General features: G+C 37.5%; 1 non-coding gene across 1 annotated transcript; it reads right to left on the bottom strand.

The window, feature by feature from the left end:
• Nucleotides 1-7,217: 7,217 nt before the first annotated feature.
• LOC128290058 (small nucleolar RNA R71) lies at nucleotides 7,218-7,322 on the bottom strand. Its single transcript, XR_008279699.1, has one exon. It is a non-coding gene; the product is annotated as a small nucleolar RNA R71 (small nucleolar RNA).
• Between the last annotated feature and the right edge of the window lie 3,130 nt (nucleotides 7,323-10,452).

Consider the following 10,452-nt stretch of genomic DNA (forward strand, 5'->3'; position numbering starts at 1 on the left):
AAATTCACACATAATAAACACAGAAAATAAATTTAAAATATTTTTTTGACTCATATTCGTGGCCCCAAAATCACCATTCCTATTAGGGCCTAAATCGGGCCGTTACAGTTGGGATGGCTAGTAATGGCTTATTTTGGTATGATTAAGTAGATTATGTTGTTATATTCACATGTGATATGTTATCAAAATGATATAAAAGGTTTCTGTTGCCTAAGTTAATCCAAGGTAAATTTATAATCATTAATGCATGTAGTGGTATGCCTTGTTAAATGATGAAATTGCCTACTTTAAATGCTTGAATTGGTTGGAATTGGTTGAGTGTTTTTTGTGCAGGTTTTTGGGTGATTTGGCTGAGAAATGAAGCTAGGAAATGGCTTCATTTTGTCCACACGGGTAGACACGTGGGCATGTGTCTAGACCGTGTGTGACACACAGCCTGGTAACACAGGCATGAGGTTAGGCCGTGTGTCCTCTGCACCTAAATTTTGAGAAACAGATTGCTCAGAATTGGACGCACGGGAAGAGACACGAGCGTGTGTCCTAGCCGTGTGAAACCTATACCTAATTTGAATTGAATTAATTATCCATACGACTTAGCACACGGGTGTGTGGCATTGCCGTGTGTGCAAGTCAAAGAGTTACACGGGGTCGAACACGGCCTCTAGCACGGGTGTGTCCCAGGGTCAAACGGGCGCGTCCCTTAGACCACATGGGCACGTGAGCCCTACACATTGGAAAAATTTTGTAATTTCACAAAAAATTCTTAAAGGTCCCGATTAAGTCCCGATTCGATCTAATACTTTGTATTAGACCTCGAGGGTCCAATTAAGGGACGTTATGAATAATCTCGGTTAATGAATAGTGTCTTGTATGAATTAGTTGAAAAATGTTTTGGATGTTTTGGTAATTCTCTAAAACCCTATTTTGGTGATATGTACAGGTTAGGGGTGTTACATTTAGTGGTATCAGAGCTACGGTTTAGCTAATTCTCGATTTTGATGTAGCAAATACGAGTCTAACTATACATGCCATTATGTAAATTGTGATAGTGTGATGACTCCTGATCATTTTTAAATGTGTTTTTCATATAGTAATGTCATCCAACTGAGCTAGAGCTGAATTTGAGGAAGCTGAGAGCAATGCTTCAGCTTTAGTTCAAAGAGTCCCTCTGCGTCTGGTAGTGAAAGGCCCATGTCCCAGGGCCAAAGTGAGGAGGCAAAACAAGCCTTCTTTCAAATGATGAATGAATGGTTTACACAAATGAAGGCCTTAGGTTAGAACGTTACAAGCCCCGCTCTCTTTTAGAATACCCTGTAGATGTGGTAATACGATCATAATATCTCTTTAATTTCTTAGAAGCAATTGTGACTTACTCATAGTCCCTTTTCTAGAAACCCAATGTGACAGCCCTAAATTGACCCTAGTCGAAAAGTGGTTTTGGGACCGCTAAACCGAGTCACCGAAGTATTTGAATATGATATTTATTGTCTAAAATATGTGAATATGAATGTGTGAAAGTTTTAAGCTTCGATTTAGTCGATTGCATGTGAATTTAATTAATAGGACTTATGTGTAACACTTTTAAAAGGTGATAGGTTAATCTATAAGGACCTATTAATGCATGTTATAAAAATGATGGGTTTGCATGTCAAATTTCCATTTATAATAAGTAGTGGCCGGCCATGGTATGGGTCATTGATGATAATATGTATTTTCTATTAGCATTATTAGTTTACAAAATAAAATAAGGAATTAAGAATAATAAAACATGTGGTAAATGGGAGGAGAAACCAAAGTTTTCATCTTTGCTCCTCATTGCCGTGACTAGGAGAGAACAAGCTTGGAAAAATTCAGCTATGGTGGTTAGCTAAATCAAGGTAAGTTCAAGGATGATTCTTGGATTTCTAGCATTTTTTGAGTTAGTCATTAAGCTCCTTGCTTAGCCCATGTCCAAATTTTGAATCTTGTTGGTAACATGAGTAATCGGTTAAGAGAAAATGTTCAAGAAATGGTTGTTGTTCATGTTATTTGGATGAAAAGAAAAATTGGTAGTTAGGTGAAGTAGAGTCTAACAAATGAGCACATATGTGCATTAGTTGCTAGATGGAGAAAAATTGGCTAGCAAGTTGAGTACTAAGGCCGAATATGATTTTGGATATTATTGGGCAATGTATGTGTTTTGAATTGATGGAATGGAGAGGATGCTTTAATTGTGTTATGAACAATTATATGTTAAATTAAGGTTTGCTAAGCTAGCTATTAAGGTGAAGTGCAAATGTTAGTATTTGATTGCTAGTGTATATATGTGTAATAGCGAAATGAAGATGCTTGATGTCATGAATAAATGTTGTTTATATGTTTGGGAATTGAGTAAAATTTGATGTTTAATCACTTAAAGATTCGGCATTGTTTAAGATAATTTACTTAAAATGTGATTTTGAATGTTATGAGTATTGGGATGTAAGTATATGTGTGTGCTTGCTCACGTGAGTTTGCTATGAAATTTTGTTTGGTTGAGTGATGAATGGCGAATGAACTATAGGCTAGGGTGGATAAATTTTTATGCGTAAGTAGTGTGTGTGACTATTGGTTAATGAATATTCGCATAATGGGGTTTATGAGTAAATGGCATAATATATATATATATATATATATATATGTGTGTGTGTGAATATGTGGTAGTGCATAAAACAAGAAATCGATTAAATTGGGATGGTCACACATAGGTATATTCGCTTGTAGTTTTATAAATGTGATATTAGTATTTTGTTTGTAAATGAGTAGTAAATATGTTAAGAATGGTTCCAAAATGTATATGGATGCGGGTGATTGTGTTTGATTGGGAAGTAAATTTTTGATTTAGCTCAAGAGCTTAGAGGATCAAAGTTGGATAAGGGAAAGGAAAAAGTGATCGAATAGCCGTTGAAATCGTTTGACAACATCCGAGGTAAGTTTTCGAGTAATGAAACTTAGTTTATGATTTGATTAAGTCATGACATATAAGCATAACAAATAAGCGGTGATATAATGATTCTACTTGAATTGTATATTGAGGTGATTAGTTTATACCTATGACAGTAACGAATGTGTATAGAGATCATGTTATAAAGCAAATCAAAATCATGCTCTTTGTATGTGGCTATTGAGCCGAAAATGGTAATGGTTGATAAGCGTCTTGTGTTTGAGTTCTAGTTATGATAATGAAATATGGATGTGTCATGATTTATTGGTATATGTGCTTGATTATTCGGATGATATCCGGGCTAAGTCCCGAAGGCATTTGTGCAAGTTACTATATCCGGGCTAAGTCCCGAAGGCATTCTTGCGAGTAGTTGCTATACCCGGGCTAAGTCCCGAAGGCATTTGTGCTAGTGACTATATCCGAGCTAAGTCCCGAAGGCATTCATGCTAGTGACTATATCCGGGCTAAGTCCCGAAGGCATTCATGCTAGTGACTATATCCGGGCTAAGACCCGAAGGCATTTGTGCGAGTTGCTATATCCGGCTAAATCCCGAAGATACTTGGGTTTGGAAGCGAGCGATCTTGCTGTAATAATTTCAATTAATACACTCATAAAATACAAACGATAAGGTATGTTTCGTATATGCATCGGAAAGGTTGATTCCTTTCAAATAGTACTCGCTCAATTGATTAACGAGCTTCCGGCCTCTAGTTAGGTTTGATACCACGTATGAATATATTGGTTGAAGCGTGAAGAAATTATGATTTTGAGAATGTGCATATATGAAATTATTCATTTAGTCATATGAACGCTATACTTTAGTCGTAAATAATTTCGTTACTCAAAACTTACTAAGCATTAAATGCTTATTCCATTTCTTTAATTCTCTATTTTATAGATTTTTGTTCGTCAGCTATCGGACTCAGGATTGTCAAAGTCGAAGTCGTCCACACTATCTAAGCTCTTTTGGTACTCTTTTAGTTAAACGTTGATAATGGCATGTATAGGACTAACCTTTGTTGTTAATCAAGTACCTTTGGTAATGTGTATATATTCGGATAGCCATGCGAAAATGGCTTAAATATTTTGAGCATAGTATTAAAATCATTTTGTATATATATGGTTATTGAAAGGTGTGGAAATTCTTGGCAATGATTAGCCATTGGAATGGTTAATCATGATCATCTTTGGTGCTATGTATGTCAAATGGCTAGTTGAATCATGGAAACTATGAAATAGGTGAAATTTACCTTAAAATAGATGCTGACAGCAGCAGTGATGTGAGTTTGAAAATTCACTAAAAATAGTAGGAATTTAATTAAATAATTAATAAATTATGTAATCGAACCTTGATGAGTATATTTTCATATGGAAGAAGCGAAACGACCATATGAGCCGTATTTTATGAGATGTTTAAGTTTTCGTGAAACAGGGCCAGAACGGTTACTGGATCCCCTGTTCTGACTTTGGAAATTTACCATAAATTAACCAGAAATAATTAGAAGTCATTCTTTATATGTAAAAATTCCTTTTTGAGTCTAGTTTCATTATAAATAAACGAAATATGTATTGAAGCCCTGTACAGGGAGATATCTAAGTCGTAATGCATGAAGGTCAGAGTAGTCAAACCCTGAAATAGGGGGGACTTTAACTAATAAACTGTACTAATTGGCCCGACCAAAAATTCTATAAAAAATATGTAGATGGATATATGAGTCTAGTTTCAGGGAAAATTTACGAAATCAGTTTTCGAGTTTTGGAACTCAAGATATGATTTTTAAGGTGACAGTGACGCAGTTAGCCAGCTTGTCTGGAAATTTTAAAATGAACTGTGTAAATAAATGAATTAAGTTCGTTAACACCTCGTGTTCGACTCCGACAATGGTCTCGGGTGCGGGGCGTTACACCCAAGCCTCTCTTTCGGCTTGTTTCTTTTCTTTACTCAGTTCCTCTGCTTTGTGTGCTCGGTCGGCTAGCGCCACAAATTCCTTTATTTCGAGAATCCCAATCAATAACTTGATATCTTTATTTAGGCCCTCTTCAAAGTGTTTACACATTTCAGCCTCGGTTAAAACCCATTCTCTGACATACTTACTCAGCCGAACAAATTCCCATTCATATATAGATATGGTCATGTGATAAACACAAAATTACACATATCTATACCCCAAATACTTAGCATATTTATGGATGCTTATTACTAGATTTGTGGATTTTGGCGCTCTTAATCCGATTATTTCATGTTTTGTACTCAGAAGAGCACCAAGAGTCGAAAGGAGCCAAAAACAAGCTAAAAACTGATAAAAACAAACTAAATTGAGAAGATGACACGACCTAAGCCTTGCTACATGGGCATCTCACAAGCCCGTGGCCTTCGGGGGTGTCGACCAAGGTTTTCACAATTCACATGGCCTGGCCATTGATCCCACACGGCTGTGTGCAATTCAACGAATTGAACATGGCCTGGTAATCACGTCACACGACCGTGGCACACGGGCGTGTCCCTTTTTCAAAGAGTTGTGTTTTACACGGAAAAGGGTACTTAGGGAGGAAGATCCCAATCCAAAGCCTATATAAACACCTTAAGTGTGACCTAGAAGGAGGCCGCTCTTTCCAGAACTTTTCTGGAATACAGAACCACACGCCAGGAATTACTTGAAGAAAGCTAGACAATCCATATCAAAAGCCGGAGCTACTCCAAGACTGAAGATCTCTCTCATAATTCCTTCAGGGGTTTTAGAGTTTTCTTTATGTTTTGTTATTTTCATACTCTTGAGATGTACTCTTATTTTATTATAAACTAAACCCCTTAGATACCTAAGGGGGATAAAACCTATGATGGATCTTGTTATTATTATCTAAACTGTATGATAAATACTTGATTTTTTCTTAATTATGTGTTCTTAGTGCTTTAGTTAATATTTCGGGTATTAATTCATGATTTGATGTGCTTATGCAGAGGAGGAATAGACCCTGCCTAAGAGTAGATTTGGCATAATTAAGCGGAGTTGATCGAACGCCTAGAAATAGGGTTACGAAATTTTACCAGATTAGGGTGAAACCTAATATGGGAGTCCATAGAGTGATTACTGCTTCCCTAGGGTTTTAATTAAAAATTTTGATTAATTCAACTGAGGGTTAGACGTTATTAGTCTCAAAAGGGATAATAACATAGGTTAGGGAGTCTCACGGATCAAGTTAAGTGAATAAATCGTCCGGTTCAGAGTCAGATAACAAGTGAAATCTAGGTGGATTCCTCCTTGGGTGTCGTCTTTATCAATTGCTTTTTTTCAAGGCTTTTTCCAAATTTTCTCTTTGCTTTAATTAAATCAGTTAATTAGTTTAAACAATTAGTTAATTAAAACAAACCCTTTTATTCTTAGGCTAGATAATGAAAACATAATTATTACTAGTACTTTTGGTTCCTTTGGGTACTATTGTTAGATAGGCTCGCTTGCCTTTTCGTCGTGATTATAGTTAGTCTAGGTTTGATCTTCATTATAAACATTTATTACTTGTTATGAATCACGCGATCATGTTTTTGGCGCCGTTGCTGGGGAACTGAAATTTAGGAACACTAAAATTTTATTACTTTAGCCATTTATTTTTCTTGCAATTTTATTTTATTTTATTATTTATTAATTTACTTTTTTCTCTCTCTTGGCAGGTTTTTATAGTTTATGACTAGAAGAAACCCATCAGGACCATTACTCTTTGACGAAGAAATCGATCGTACAATTCACAAAAATCAAAGAGAAATAAGGCGTAGTTTACGCTACATGGAGAACAAGTGAGAAGATGATACTCAAACCGCAACCGATGAGATGGTTGAAAACCCAGGCGATTAGCTGCATCCTGCAATTGCAGCTAATCAAAATCCTGTTCCACGTACTATGTATGATTATGCTAAACCTTCTTTAACAGGAACTGAGTCTAGTATAGTTAGACTTGTTATTGCTGCGAATAATTTTGAACTAAAGCCTAACACAATTCAGATGATACAACAGTTTGTTTAGTTTGATGGTTTGCAGGATGAGGATCCCAACACGCACTTGGCAAATTTTCTTGAATTTTGCGATACATTCAAGATCAATGGCGTTTCTGATGATGCCATTCATCTTCGGTTATTTCCCTTTTCACTGAGAAACAAAGCTAAACAGTGGTTGAACTCGTTACCACGAGGGTCTATCACTACTTGGGAACAAATGACCGAGAAATTTTTACTAAAATATTTTCTGTCGGCTAAAATGGCTAAATTGCATAATGATATCTCTTCTTTTGTGCAGATGGTTTAGAAACACTTTACGATGCATCAGAGAGATACAAGGACTTACTTAGAAGGTGCCCTCACCATGGGTTACCGTTTTGGCTGCAAGTTCAAATGTTCTACAATGGTGTGAATCCCTCAACAAGACAAATGATTGACGCAGCTGCTGGCGGAACCATCAATAATAAAACACCGAAAGATGCATATGAATTTATAGAGGAGATGTCACTGAATAACTATCAGTGGCAAGCTATAAGGACAAAGCCAACGAAAACAGCCGATGTCTATAACATCGATTTAATCACTATCTCTCAAATCAGGTAGAACTTCTTAATAAAAAGATTGATAGTTTTCTTGGTTCTACGCAGGTTCATCCAGTAATGAGGTGTGGCTCAAGCGGAGGAGGTATGCATATAGAATATCAATCCTTCAATCCCACAACCGAAGAGGAACAAGTCAACTATATGGGTAATAATAACTTTAGATCTCAAAATAATCCATATAGTAATACTTATAATGCAGGTTGGAGGAACCACCCAAATTTTTCCTGGGGAGGTCAAGGAAATCCAAAGCCACAAACTCCTCAGGGTTTTCAACAGCCACCTTATCAACAGGAGAAAAAACCAAACCTTGAAGAGATGCTTTCTAAATTCATCTCGGTGTCAGAAACCCATTTCCAGAATACCGAGGCAGCAGTTAAGAATCAACAAGCATCAATCCAAGGACTAGAAACTCAGATAGGCTAGCTGTCCAAACTAATCTCCGAACGACCACAAGGTAGTCTACCAAGTAATACTGAACCTAATCTGAGGGAACACCTCAATGCAATTAGCACTCAAGATACGGAAGGATTCATTACACCTGAGCCAGAAATACAGCAAGACAATACGATGAACAAAGGACGAGAAGAGGTAAACAATAATGATCCCAAACAGGTAAGTACAAATCATGAACCTCGTGTGCCATATCCTAAAGCAATGATAAAAGACAAAACAGAAGAACAATTCGGTAAGTTTGTCAATCTCTTAAAGAAATTACATATTAACTTACCCTTTATTAAAGTTCTTTCGCAGATGCCCAACTCATCAAAATTCTTAAAGGAACTTTTGAGCAATAAAAGGAAATTAGACGCTACATCACATGTGGAACTCAATGCAGTCTGCTCAACTATTCTAAAGAATGAGCTACCTAACAAATTGAAAGATCCAAGGAGTTTTACAATTGTTTGCTTAATTGGTAGTCTATCTGTGAATAATGCTTTAGCTGATATAGGGGCAAGTATAAATGTTATGCCATATAAAATGTTTAAATGACTAGGTCTCGGTAAACCCAAACAGACTAGGATGAGCATACAATTGGCTGACAAAATAGTTAGATTTCCTAAGGGTATTATTGAAGACGTTATCGTTAAAATTGATAAATTTATTTACCCAGTAGACTTTGTTGTCTTAGATATGGATGAACGAGGTACCTCTAATTTTAGGACGACCATTTTTAGCAACTGCCAAAACCATTATTAATGTAGGCACAAGAAAGCTAACACTTCGTGCAGGTGACGACACAGTAACACTCTAAGCACGCGACACAGTCAAAACCTCTAAGACTCAAGATAATGCTATAAAAACTGTCGATGATAAAACTAATATTCAATCGTCCTTGTAGGAACTTCCTCAAACAAAGACAACAGAGACAATGTGCTACTATCATGAAAAGAACAAAGACGTCCATGAAGAACGAAGACTACGGATAGAGGAGCTAGACGAATAGCGAGAACACAAACCGAGAACACATGATAAACCGAAACTAAGAAAAAACAAGCCTGATACCTCTCCTAATCAACTTCAGGTTGGCGATATAGTCTTACTAGATGCCGTTGATCCTCACATTGTCACTACCACACCAAATGAGGAGATCCCTCTTGCGGTACTTAGTATTTTTCCATTCGGTACAGTGGAGTTGAGTCATCCCAAGTTCGGCATTTTTAAGGTAAGCAACACCCATTTAAAACCTTATTTTAAAATTGACAATAGGAATGAGGAGTATGAACTCCTCGAACCTCCATGATCATTCAACGGAGAGGTAAGTCGATCTTAGACTATATATAAGTGCTTCTCGGGAGGCAACCCGAGCACTAACATATTTTGATTTCTTTATTTTTATTTTCTCACACTTCTAATCAATTAACTTAATCTTTGAATTGCAAAGTTTTTCAGCACACACGGCTAGGCACACGGGCGTGCCTAAACCCATGGCCAAACAGGGGAAGGGACACGACCGTGCGATATGGCCGTGTTGAAGCAGTACATGATTTCCCTAAAACACGGGGCGATAAACCCCCATGTCCGTACGACATGGCCGTGGGTGAGCTTGATAGAAACACACGGGCGTGGGAATGAAAACCCACGGGCGTACCAGGGACAAGGCTCGATTCTGTTTCTTCGACACGGACGTGCGACACGCCCGTGCCATTCAGCCATGTAAATAATACACGGGCGTGCTACCATAACACACGGGCATGGGAGAAGCGAACAAAGTTAGGCACGGTAGTGCGACATGGCCGTGTGCCACACACGCCCAAGACACACGGGCGTGGGACAGTAGCCGGACATGACCTAAATTGAAAAATTTTAAAAAACGAGCTTACCCTCAAAGTACACGGGCGTGGCCCTAGGTTGTGTGGCCCTCTCCTATATAAACAAACCACTGTTCATCTTCTTTCCCCTTTCAAAACCCTAGCCGAAAACTCCTCCTTCCCACTCCCTAATCCTTATTTCAGCCACTATTCCCAAGATTCTCACTTTCCCAACCCTCAAACCACCCTGAAATCCATTCCCTTTGCATTAAGCCCTATATTCCCCTCTCTATACCCTCCATTTTTCCTCCACACGGCTATACCCACGCACCACATGCCCGTGCTAGACATCAACACGCCCGTACGTCGCCATACATCAGCCTTTGGTTCACTTTCTCAACTTTATTTTTCCAATTTGTATTGCTACATTAGTGTTCTACATGCTTTACATAGATATTGTAATATTTTTCTTTAGACAAGTAAAGAATTTTCCTTAGAATTTTCTATGTTTGAATTATTTAAGCCATTAAATAGCATATACTAGTTTTGGGCCTCTTGCTTAACTACTGATGTATCTTGGATTCTATCAATGCTCATATATTTTCAGGTACATTATGTCGTATTTTCAGGTACATTATGTCGTCATCAAG

This window comes from Gossypium arboreum, chromosome 2 (assembly GCF_025698485.1).
Source record: "Gossypium arboreum isolate Shixiya-1 chromosome 2, ASM2569848v2, whole genome shotgun sequence".
NCBI classification, from domain to species: domain Eukaryota; kingdom Viridiplantae; phylum Streptophyta; class Magnoliopsida; order Malvales; family Malvaceae; genus Gossypium; species Gossypium arboreum.